At 40.6% G+C, this 13,109-nt stretch overlaps 1 protein-coding gene across 2 annotated transcripts in view; it reads right to left on the bottom strand.

Annotated features, from left to right (window-relative positions):
* TMOD3 (tropomodulin 3) overlaps positions 1–13,109 on the bottom strand; it is a 92,579-nt gene that overhangs the window by 21,308 nt on the left and 58,162 nt on the right. The window lies entirely within an intron of this gene.

The following is a 13,109-nucleotide window of genomic DNA, read 5'->3' as shown; positions in this document are numbered from 1 at the left end:
ACAAGAAAAAGAAATGAACCAAGAAATTTTCCCATTTGTGAAAGTAAAAATAGGCTCTTTTTGGAGTAGCTATGAGTTATTCCACAAATACTAAATCAAAAAATAAACGAATAAACAAAAAAATCTATAAATTAAGGAAAAAACAGAATTCATTTTCTTATTCTTAAGCAAGGAACTGCTACAGGCCCTTGGGGGATGGCAGAGGCAATTCTAATTCCAGAAATTCAAGTTCTAATTGCAAAGAAATTCCTGTATGTCCTGAGTGATAGTCTGAAACTTTCTGGCACTGTTCTTCTAAGCCTCTATGACACTAACAAGGTTACCTGTTAAGAAACTAGTTATTCTAGAAACCTACAGTATTTATTATGTGAAAATCAGTATTTTATTACCATATGTTCAACGCAAAACTGAAGACATGAAGGGAATGGAAAATGATAAGGATATAGCTGCAGCACAAGCCAACCAAACAAGAGGTACTTACACATGGTGGGACTGAGTTACCAAGATTGACTCTGGTTTCCCCCGAGACAGGTGAAGATTCTAAGTGATCTAGGAAGGCCTATGTGTGGATTCACACAAGCTCCAATTATTTTCTTTTCTATCAGAAAATTACCAGGAAATTGTGTGAGAATATGTGACCTGAAGAATCTATGTAGTGTTCTATCAAAAGAAATGTTTGTGGGCTTAATAATCAGTGTAGTGAATGTTGTACAATTCTTGTTCAAGGTAAATATCAATCAGTGTAACTCATAAGAAATCCTTCCACAATACAGATTGCTCCCAGGAATCTGACCAAAGCTGGTCAGGTATTTTCAGCTAAGCCCATCTAAAAGATTTAACTTCTGATATTATATTTCTTTTTTTATTATTTCCACTTGGTTCTTTTTTTTTTTTTTTTTGCAGTACACGGGCCTCTCACTGTTGTGGCCTCTCCCATTGCGGAGCACAGGCTCCGGACGTGCAGGCTCAGCGGCCATGGCGCACGGGCCCAGCCGCTCCGTGGCATGTGGGATCTTCCCGGACCGGGGCATGAGCCCGTGTCCCCTGCATCGGCAGGCGGACTCTCAACCACTGCGCCACCAGGGAAGCCCTCCACTTGGTTCTTGTTAAAAAAAATTAGCTTCCATCTCTCTGCCAAAATTCTTCATCTCTTCACACATGCCTTGTCCACCAGATTTTCTGAGATTTTTATCATAAAGTTCCTGACTGATAACACCAATATTTGGGTCATCTCTGGTCTTCTATTGACTGTTTACTTTTCTTGACTATAGGCCACATGTGTCTTAAGACCTCTGACTTCGTATTGGGCATTTTTGTATAAAAGTATAGCAGAGACTAAAGGAAATGACATTTATTCCTAGACAGGAACGTGCCACTCAGGTCAGTGCTGAAGTAACATGCTCTACAGTTGAGCTGAATCTGGGCTTTTTGTTGCAACGTTAGTTTGATTCATTTCCTCACTGGCTTCAAACATTTTGAGGACAGGATCAGGACTTAATCTTCAGCAAGGCCTAGGATTAGAACTCTGGTGAGGTTCTGGAGATCTCCTGAGCTGCCACTGCCTACTGTTTTGAACTGTAAAGTAGCAACATTGCTCCTGATGTGTAGTCCTGGCTGCCAGATTTCTAGGAGCTCTGTTTTCCAGTCCCACCCCCTACTTTCCCACTTTTGGGGCCTCGGCAGATCTTTCAGCCCGACGCTTATGTTGTCTGCTCTACACTTTGTGAAGTGGGAGATGGCCTGAAAGGGGTTTCTCTCAGCTCTCCTGTCTCTCTCTCAATCTTCCGAGCTAAAAACCTATGCCTCAGGAATTTTCTCTCAGCTCTGCTTCACGGCCTCAGTTCTTGGAGTAGCATCCCTAGCACTAAATGAAGGCCTGAAGCAAAGAACTGGAGGGTAGCGCAGTCTCACCCTGTCTCTAGGGCTGCACTGTTCAATATGATATGTTCAATACGGTATGTGACTATTTAAGTTTAAATTAGTTAAAATTAAAAATGCAGTTTCTCAGTCACACTAGCCGCATTTGGCTAGTAGCTACCATACTGGTTAGCACAGATACTGAACATACCCATCATGGCATAAAGTTCTAGTGGACGGTGCTGCTCTAGGGATTCTCTGATTTCTAGTCTACCATGCTGGCCCATACACAGCCATTAAAAGTTTAAAAGTTAGGCTGACTTCTCCTTACTCCTCTCTATGGTAGTTTCCTCCTTTTCCCTATATTTCAGTCAGGAAAGAACGCAGAATGGATCACCTTTTTTTTTTTTGGATCACCTCTCTTATGGAGGGCTTGCCACTTTCTGGAGTCACTAAGATTTGTGTCTTCAAGCTTTCTGATTTTTTTTTAAACTATGATTAATGTAGCTTATATTGCTTGTTTTGGTGAGAATAAGTCTCTTGCAATTTCCTACATCTGAATCAGAAGTCTTTCTAGGCAAGTATTTTCTTATTTAAAAAATGGCACTTGGCTAATCTACAATGTATTTATATTAGTAAGGATGCTTTTTAACTGCATATAACAAAATACCCATTTTAAAGTGGTTTAAACTGGTGCTTCTCAAGCTTTAATGTGCATGTCATCTACCTAGTGATCTTATTAAAGTGCAGATTCTGATGTAGTAGGTCTAACATGAGCTCTAAGAATCTGAATTTCTAAGCAGCCTCCCAGGTGATGCTGATACCGCTGATCCACAGATCAGTCTCAAAGCAGCAAGGGTTTAAACAGTAAGTTTTTTTGTTTTTTGTTTTTGCGGTACACGGGCCTCTCACTGTTGTGGCCTCTCCCGTTGCGGAGCACAGGCTTCGGACGCGCAGGCTCAGCAGCCATGGCTCACGGGCCCAGCCGCTCCGCGGCACGTGGGATCTTCCCAGACCGGGGCACAAACCCGTGTCCCCTGCATCGGCAGGCGGACTCTCAACCACTGCGCCACCAGGGAAGCCCAACAATAAGTATTTTTTATCTCACTTAATAACCCCACAGGTAGGTGGCTGAAGGGTTGGTTCAGCAGCTCAATGTTGACGTCAAAGATCCAGGCTCTATTTTTCTCTTTGTCTATAACTAGCATGGAAGCCTCTGTTCTCAGGCCATTAGTCTCAAGATGACCTTTGTAATACTACATATCACATCCTCATGTGGCAAGGTCAGGGCAGGAAGGAAGGACACTTTCTCAACTGCTGACTTTTATAAGGAAAACTGTCCGATAGATTTCTTCTCTGGTCTCATTGACCAGCACCAGGTCACATGTCCATGCCCCACCTGCAAGGGTAGCTTGAAAAGCAAGCATCTGGCCTTTTCAGTCTATTTCAGAGATGGATTCTGCCAGTAAGGAAGAAGGAATTTGTGAATGCTTGTTAAACAGAAAACTACCACATTTGTCCCAATACTGAACCAGATGAAGTACACTTCTGTGCTCCCTTAATTCCCTGAACATTTCACTGTGGCTACACTTACTCATTTTGCATGTTTGTCTGTCCTCTGTGAGCTTTTCAATGTTCTGTTCCATCCTTACATTTCCTAGCTCACAGCAGGCAATCCAATTTGTTGAATAAATAATCTGGTGATCACCTCTAGCTCAACTACCTCATTGTATAAAGTATAATATAAATACCCTGGTTCAAAGTTACACAGCAGTTAGCACGAGAACACAGGCTCCCAAACTCTCAATCCAGTAATTTTTCCAATAAACCGGTGGCTTTCAAACTTAACTCTTTAGCAGTGGACTTTTCAACTCAAACAAGTGCTTATCTATATGGTGGAACATAACTGATCTTCTTAGTACCAAACTTTGGAGTTCTGGTGATTATTAGATAATCTTTTATCATTAGTTCACAGAGAAAAGCAAATCCAAATCATTGCATTCTGATAATTCCTTAATACTTTTCACAGTGGCTGATATAACAAAGTGGCATACAATTCAGATGGCATGCCTTTAACTGCCATTTCAGGATAATTACATTTTCCTGAGCAAAATCTTACCAGCACTTTCAGGTGTCTATCTCCGTGGCTAATGTTGGCTGCACAATGGATTCACCTGGAAAATTTTAATAAATTCTGATGTCCAAGTCCCACCCCCAGAGATTCTGATTTAACTGGTCTGATGTGCTGTATGGGACATCTGAATTTTCAAAAGCTCTCTAGGAATTCTAATGCATAGCAGCCAAGGTCAAGAAACATTGGATTATGGTATTCACTTAGTAAACAAAACTATATAAACTATCAAGAAGCTGCCTATGTCTTATTCTAGGGACCAATGGAATCTAAAGCGTTATAAAACTCTAAAATGTTTATTTTTGTAATCCTCATTCACAGCGCATAGAGGCATTATTCTCTTTTTTTTTTTTTGCAGAAGGGAGTTCCAATCCCCCATCAGCATGTTCTTTCTTTTCCTTTTTTTAAAAAATGTTTATTTACTTATTTATTTGGTTGCACCAGGTCTTAGTTGCAGCAGGCAGGCTCCTTAGTTGCAGCTCACCAGCTCCTTAGTTGTGGCATGCAAACTCTTAATTGTGGCATGCATGTGGGATCTAGTTCCCTGGCCAGGGATCGAACCCAGGGCCCCTGCACTAGGGGTGTGGAGTCTTAACCACTGCAACACCAGGGAAGTCCCGAGGCATTATTCTTATCTAATTTTTCCCCATACATAAACTTTTGCTAATACTTTACAAATACAAAATGGATCTCATCAGAAAAAAACAACAAAGCAAAACAAAATTTCCAAGGGCTTATGGAAATTCTGTGACACAGAATTTTGCTCTATTTATACAGCTGTGAAATAATTTGGTACCTCTTCTGATACTCCTCTTTACAATTTCTCTGTATGTAGAGATTTTTGTTGCAGAGGTATTTAGCTTATACAGTATTGTGTTTTTAACACTACAAAAAGTAATCACTTCATATTTCTTCATGATTAGTTTAACATGAATACACTGTAAGAATTATACTTTAATGTGTATATATAAAATCTTGTTATAGAAAATTAAAAGTAAAGAAAATTACTTTTGTAAGAAAGGATAAAATAGGCAGAACTTAAGTTTAGTATTATGAATATAGTACTTAAGCGGTTCCCCTCAAACTCTTTATAGACTTAACCCCTTAAACAAATCTCAGCTATTTGCAGAAAGTGACAAGGTGATTCTAAAATTCATGTGGAAATCCAAGAGACACAGAATAGCCAAACAATCTTGAAGAAGAAGAACAGCTGAAGGACTCACACTTCCCAATTTCAAAACTTAATACAAGACTTCGCTGGTGACCCAGTGGTTAGGAATCCACCTGCCAGTGCAGGGGACACGGGTTCAATCTCTGGTCCGGGAAGATCCCACGTGCCGTGGAGCAACTTAGCCCGTACACCACAACTACTGAGCCTGCACTCTAGAGCCCGCAAGCCACAACTGCTGAAGCTTGCACGCCTAGAGCCCATGCTCGGCAACAAGAGAAGCCACCATGATGAGAAGCCCACGCACCGCAACAGAGTAGCCCCTGCTCGCCACAACTAGAGAAAGCCCGCACGCAGCAACGAAGACCCAACGCAGCCAAAAATAAATAAATAAATAAATAATTTTTAAAAAACCTAAATACAAAGTTCTGTAATCAAGATAGTGTTATGGTGTACAAGAAAAGACATTTACATCAATGAAATAGAATTGAGAACCCAGAAATAAACTCATATTTATGGTCAATTGAATTTCTACAAGGATACCAAGACAATTCAATTGAGCAAGAGTTGTCTTTTCAACAAATAGTGCTTGGACAGTTGGATAGCTATATGCAAAAGAATGAAGTTGGACCCCTATATTTTATACCATACACAAATATTAATTCAAAATGAATTACAGACCTAAATGTAAGAGCTAAAACTATAACTGAGAAAAAAAAAACCTAAGAGTAAATATCCATGGCCTTGAGTTAGGGAATGATTTCTTAGACATAACAACAAAAGTACAAACAACAGGACTTCCCTGGTGGCACAGTGGTTAAAAATCCGCCTGCCAGCTCTATTTACAACAGCCAGGACATGGAAGCAACCTAAGTGTCCATCAACAGATGAATGGATAAAGAAGATGTGGCACATATATACAATGAAATATTACTCAGCCATAAAAAGAAACAAAATTGAGTTACTTGTAGTGAGGTGGATGGACCTAGAGTCTGTCATACACAGTGAAGTAAGTCAGAAAGAGAAAAACAAATACCATATGCTAACACATATATATGGAACCTAAGAAAAAAAAAAAAGGTCATGAAGAACCTAGGGGCAAGATGGGAATAAAGACACAGACCTACTGGAGAATGGACTTGAGGATATTGGGAGGGGGAAGGGTAAGCTGGGACAAAGTGAAAGAGTGGCATGGACATATATACACTACCAAAAGTAAAATAGATAGCTAGTGGGAAGCAGCTGCATAGCATAGGGAGATCAGCTCGGTGCTTTGTGACCACCTAGAGGGGTGGGATAGGGAGGGTGGGAGAGAGGGAGACACAAGAGGGAAGAGATATGGGGATATATGTATATGTATAACTGATTCATTTTGTTACAAAGCAGAAACTAACACACCATTGTAAAGCAACTATACTCCAGTAAAGATGTTAAAAAAACCCAAAACAACAACAACAAAACCAAAAATAAATAAATAAATAAAAAGAATCTGCCTGCTAGTGCAGGGGACACAGGTTCGATCTCTGCTCCAGGAAGATCCCACATGCTACGGAGCAACTAAGCCCGTGTGCCACAACTACTGAAGCCTGTGCACCTAGAGCCCATGATCCACAACAAGAGAAGCCACCGCAATGAGAAGCCCACACACCACAATGAAAAGAGTAGCCCCTGCTCCCCGCAGCTAAAGAAAAAGCCTGTGCGCAGGAATAAAGACCCAATGCATCCAAAATAAATAAATAAATAAAATTTAAAAGGTTATTGTAAAACAAAGAAAAGTACAAACAACAAAAGAAAAAAATAGATAAATTGAACTATATCAAAATTTTGTGGGACAGTGATACCACCAAGAAAATGAAAAGACAAGCTACAGAATGAGAGAAGAAAAATTTCAAATCATATATTTGATAAGAAACATATCTAGAATATATAAAGTGTTTATCAATAATAAATCAAATATTTTGATTCACTGACAAAAATCAGTAATAAAAAGACATCCCAATTTAAAAATAGGCAAAGGGGTGGCACAGTGGTTAAGATTCCACCTGCCAATGCAGGGAACCACCAGTTCGAGCCCTGGTCCAGGAAGATCCCACATGCCACAGAGCAACTAAGCCCATGTGCCACAACTGCTGATCTGCTCTCTAGAGCCCATGAGCCACAACTACTGAGCCTGCGAGCCACAACTACTGAGCCTGCGTGCCACAACTACTGAAGCCCGCATGCCTAGAGCCCATGCTCCACAAGAGAAGCCACTGCAATGAGAAGCCCGTGCACCGCTACTAAGAGTAGCCCCAATCACTGCAACTAGAGAAAGCCCGTGCACAGCAATGAAGACCCAATGCAGCCAAAAATAAAGAAAAATAAATAAATAAATAAATTCATTTAAAAAATAAAAATAGGCAAAGGATTTGAAGAGACATTTATCCAAAGAAGATATAAGATGTCTAAGAGCACATGAAAAAATGCTCAATACCATTAGTCATTAGGGAAATGCAAATCAAAACCACAATGTATGTTATCACTTCACACCTACTAAGATGGCTATAATCAAAACGACAGACAAGAGTTGGTCAGGATGTGGAGAAATCGGAACCCTAATACATTGCTGGTGGGAATGTAAAATGGTGCAGCCACTTTGGAAAACAATTTGGCCGTTCTTCAAATTGTTAAAAAATAGTTACTAAATGACCCAGCAATTCCACTAGTAGGTATACATAGCAAACTGTACACAAGTGTTCACAGCAGCATTATTCATAATAGCTAAAAATTGGAAACAATCCAAATGTCCATCAACTGATAAGTGGAGAAACAAAGTGTGTGTTTCCATACAATGAAATATTATTCATTCATAAAAAGGAATGAAACACTGAAACATGCTAAAACACAGATGAAACTCCCAAACACTAGGCTAAGTGAAGGAAGTCAGTCATAAATACATATTGTATGATTCCATTTATTTGAAATGTCCAGAATAGGCAAATTTAGAGAGAGAAAGTTGATTAGCGGTTTTCTGGGGCTGGAGAATAGAGTGAGGAATGGAGACTATTCATAGGTACAGCGTTTCCTTTTGGGATGATAGAAATGTTCTAAACTTAAGATTATGGTGATAGTTATACAACTCTGTGAATGTACTAAAAACCATTGAATTGTACACTTTAAATGGGTAAATTTTATGATGTGGGTTGCACCTTAAACACATTCAGCCAGCTAGTGCTTATGCTTCTTAGTTAAAATCAGCTGTTCTCTGGGAAATACACAATCAGCAAACTGCTTGATTGATTTCATATTAACAGAAAATGCGTTTCTAAACATGTGTGTTAATTTAAATTAGTCTCATATAAATTAGATTTAAGTTACAAATCTTAATTACTAAGAGATGCTGATAAATAGATCTCCATTATAATGGTTAATGTGATTTGTGCCCTCAATGTCTTGCAGGATGAGTGAAATGTTCAGCTTTTATTTGGTGTATAGGTATTATGTGTGTGTGTGTATGTGTGCGTGTGTGTGTGTGTGTGCGTGTTTGCAGAGGGTAGGGAAATGTGTAAACTTGATACTGCTTTTATCCAAAACCAACTGTTAACAAAATTAGTACACCATTTTGTTATGATCATCTTTCTTCTGATATGTTTTTTTTAAATTATGGATTATTCTTTATAGAAATTTCAGTCTCATTCTGATAAAATGATTTAACATATATAAAGCAACTTGTATACAGTAAACGCAATAGACACATGTTAATTAGTTATTCTTATTTTTTCTGGAATTTCTTGCATGTGTACATGAGAAAGACACAGAGCGTTTTCCAAAACAAACAACCCAGGAGGACTGAAAACCATAAAGTCCCAAGTATCTATATCAGTGATTGTTTTTAAAAATTCATTCATTCATTCATTCATTCATTCATTCATTTATGGCTGAGTTGGGTCTTTGTTGCTGCGCATGGACTTTCTCTAGTTGTGGCGAGTGGGGGCTACTCTTCGTTGCGGTGTGCGGGCTTCTCATTGTGGTGGCTTCTCTTGTTGCGGAGCACAGGCTCTAGGTGTGTGGGGTTTCAGTAGCTGTGGTTCGTGGGCTCTAGAGCACAGCGTCAGTAGTTGTGGCACATGGGCTTAGTTGCTCCGCAGCGTGTGGGATCTTCCTGGACCAGGGCTTGAACCCATGTCCCGTGCATTGGCAGGTGGATTCTTAATCATTGCCCCACCAGGGAAGCCCTATATCAGTGATTCCCAAACTCAGAAAACGAAGATTGACTAGGCATGGATATTTTTGAAAAAGCTCCCTACGTGATTCTGATTTTTACCTACTCATGTTGATAAAGTGCTAATCTGTATAATTACAGCTCTGAAAAGATTAGGATGAGTACTCCTGTACTGATCTAATTTTACTTTTCCTCTCCTTGAAATATGTTCAAAAAGCTCTGACTTATAACTTTTAATATTTGTATTTATTTGAAATAACATAATGTCTTAAAAAATGGTTATTCACTTCTATTCTTCAGTACACAGCATTCTATCTAAATACTTTATTTAACAAAGCAACATCTAAAACTGGATTTTTTAAAAACTGAAATTACAGTTCTTTATATTGTAGCAAAATATGAAAATAAGCAATGACAAGATCAGAAAAATCTCTTGACAAGTATGAAAAGATATGCTTGCCACCCCCAAATGAAACAAAACAAAAACAGGGCTATGACTCTGGGTTGCTAAGAATGTTGAAAGAGTTCAGTAATGTTTCTGTAACTACAAAATGGCAGCTAAGGAAATAGAAGAAACCAAGATAAGAATTCATATAATGGTAGCTTAAATGCATGGCATTTATCCAAACCTGTGTTTGTGCCAAGAGGAGGAAAAAAAAAAAAAAAGGAATATCTTGCCAAGATCCTTGTTATTGTTCTAAAATAAGTAAGATACTATGAACCAAATTAACAATTTTATTGCCAGGACCTTTCTTCACAAGTCCTCATCTCTTTTGCTCCGATATCAAGTTACAGCTACTACAATGTTAAGAATTATCTTAGTCATGGTCCCATCCTTGCTAAGTATATAAAATGTACAATAACTAGGGGCTTCCCTGGTGGTGCAGTGGTTGAGAGTCCGCCTGCCGATGCAGGGGACACGGGTTCGTGCCCCGGTCCGGGAAGATCCCACATGCCGCGGAGCAGCTGGGCCCGTGCGCCATGACCGCTGAGCCTGCGCATCCGGAGCCTGTGCTCTGCAACGGGAGAGGCCACAACAGTGAGAGGCCCGCGTACCACAAAAAAAAAAAAAAAAAAAAAGTACAATAACTAGAAACAGAGGAGTCTCTTAGTTATTTCATTTCTACAGAGGTGAAAGGCCCTAGCTAATTTTACTATGTGTATGTTTATAAGCTACCTTGTTCCAGAAAAGATTTAAGGGAACTAGGCCACTATAATCTCCACAGGGGGCTTTGGGATATCCTTTTGACAGGAAGTGCACAAACCTCAAATCAACCAAACCAAAGGATGAGGGGGCAGATACTGGAAAGGCATTTTTGGTTTGACCCAACAGCACACATGACACCTGCTCAATACTACAATATGATCACCAATAAATGCTTCTTTATTCAACAAATGTTTAGTGAGCCTGTGTATACTAGATAATGAGCTAGAAAGATAACATAAGGAAAATGAAATATGAGATTCTTTACTTTGAGGAGCTTATACTCTAGTTGGGGAAACAGGATATCTATTGTATATGATTCTGGAGACTTCCACTTCTGGCCAATATGGAGTAATAGGGTCAGGATTTACCCATGACTGAAACAACCCCAAAATGGACAAAATATAAGAAAGTTTACAAGACACTGATCATCAGGCAAAAAAGAACAGTGATTCCTGAGAGATGAGAAACAAAGTGAGCTCCATGACTGCCCAGGTTACTGCCTGGAGAAAAGTGTCCAGGCTGCAGCACAGGGAACAGAACCCAGGCAGAGCCTGGGGAATTATCTGAACCAAAGAGACACAGCTGAGGTCCAGAAAGACGAGGGCAGCCAGCATTTATAGAACAGAGTGCCAGAGAGGACAGAGTTACACAGAGCACTCTGGAGATCTGCAGAGCCCTGCCTTTTAACGTTCAGCAGAGCAGCACATGTGTATGATGAAACTACCTTGGGCCAAGGTAAAAAAAATCTGAAAAAATTAGAAATAACAGTGCACAGGCTCATGCAGGGCTGGGAATAGAACGTGCTCCCACCAGCCAGACTGGAAAACCTCATAATTCACAGGGCACTGGGTAGGGAACTCAGGAGAGTCTTGCCTCAGTAGTGGAGAAATAATGAGCCCTAGACCGAACACTGCTCCAGTCCCACCTAACAAATCTGAAAGGCAAGACCCTAAAGGATCAAATGACCAAATTGTTTCCAAGTAACTTAATCTTCTCTCAGAATGAAACTCAAGACTATTTATAGGGGTATCAAAATATCCAGCACCCAAAAAGTTAAAATTCATAATGTCTGGTATCCAATAAAAAATTACCAGCATGCAAAGAAGCAGGGAAATTCGACCCGTAAGGAAGAGAAAAAAAAAATCAATACATCAAAACTGACTTAGCAATGACAGATGATAAAATCAGCAGGTAAGGATGTTAAAAGTTATTATAATTATATTCCATGTGTTCAAAATGTTATATAGAGCCATGGAAGATATGAAACAAAAAAAAAAGTTGGAAAGAGAACAAAGAACTGATGGGACAAACAGAAAAGATATACTATGTTAACACTAATCTAAAGAAAGCAACATTGGTTATATTAATATCAGACAAAGTAGATTTCAGAGCAAAGAATATTACCAGGGATAAAGAAGGTCATTCCATAATGATAAAATGGGCAATGCATAAAGAGGATATACAAGCTTAAATCAACTAAAAAGAAAAAACATGGGGGGAGGAGTCAAGATGGTGGTGTGGGAGGACGGGGAGTTAGCGTCTCCCCACAACTAGGGCACGTGCCGGCCGCTGATGGAGGACTCTAACCCCCAAGGAGACGGGAGGAACCCCAGAGTGAACCAGTAGGATGTAGGGGGACTGAGGGGGGAGGAGAAGTAGAGGCCCGACAAGATCGGCACCCCTGAAGCTGGAGAGATCAGGAGAGGCAGGTGGCAGGGACTCTCTGGGAAGAGCGGGAGAGGAGTAGAGGGTGATTGCCTGGACCACTGGGGCTGGGGAGCCTGCTGAGCTCGCAAGCCGGTTCCCCATCTTTCCAAAGCCCCCTCCAGGCCACATGGGTCCTGGGGGCATAGGAGGGAGGCCAGAGAAACCAGGAGACGCAGGCAGGAGGGGCCCTCCCACACCCCAGACCGGAGGAGCAGGAGAGGACAGGAGGGTGTTTGACCTACCCACTTGAGTCCAGGAAGCCTGCTGCTCTCCCAGGTGAGGGCCCCTGCCCTCTGAGACTGGGACCCTTCAGTTCCTTGAGCCTAAGCCCCACCCCACACAGCCCCCAGGGCCTTTTCCAGTGCTGTGGGTCCTGAGCATTGGCCCTGCCCACCATCCAAACCTCGCCCTTGCTTAGGCCCTGCTCTCCACAGCCAAGGCCTTCCCCCCCTCCTTTTATTTATTATTATTTTTCTTGTCCCTCCTCCTCTTTTTTTTACTATTGTGGTACTGATGTACCTTCCACTTGTTGATTCATCTATATTTTTATTTTTACATTCTTTCTAACATATCTGTTAGTTTACTAGTCTAATTTTTTTTTTTTACTTTGTTATTGTTCTTTTTTTTTTTTTTGCCACCCCATGCAGCTTGTGGGATCTTGATTTGCTAGCATGGGGTCGGGTGGAAGCTCCTGCGGTGCGAGCTCTGAGTCTGAACCACTGGACTAACAGACACCTTCAGACCCCAGGGAATATTCATCGGAGTGAGATCTCACAGATTTCCTCATCTCAGCACCAAGACCCAGCTCTACCCAATAGCCTACAAACTCCAGTGTTGG

Source organism: Mesoplodon bidens (assembly GCF_964165515.1).
Source record: "Mesoplodon bidens genome assembly, chromosome: 3".
In the NCBI taxonomy this organism is placed as follows: domain Eukaryota; kingdom Metazoa; phylum Chordata; class Mammalia; order Artiodactyla; family Ziphiidae; genus Mesoplodon; species Mesoplodon bidens.
Note: the sequence above shows the minus strand (reverse complement) of the source record. Positions and strands in the feature narration are given on the sequence as shown.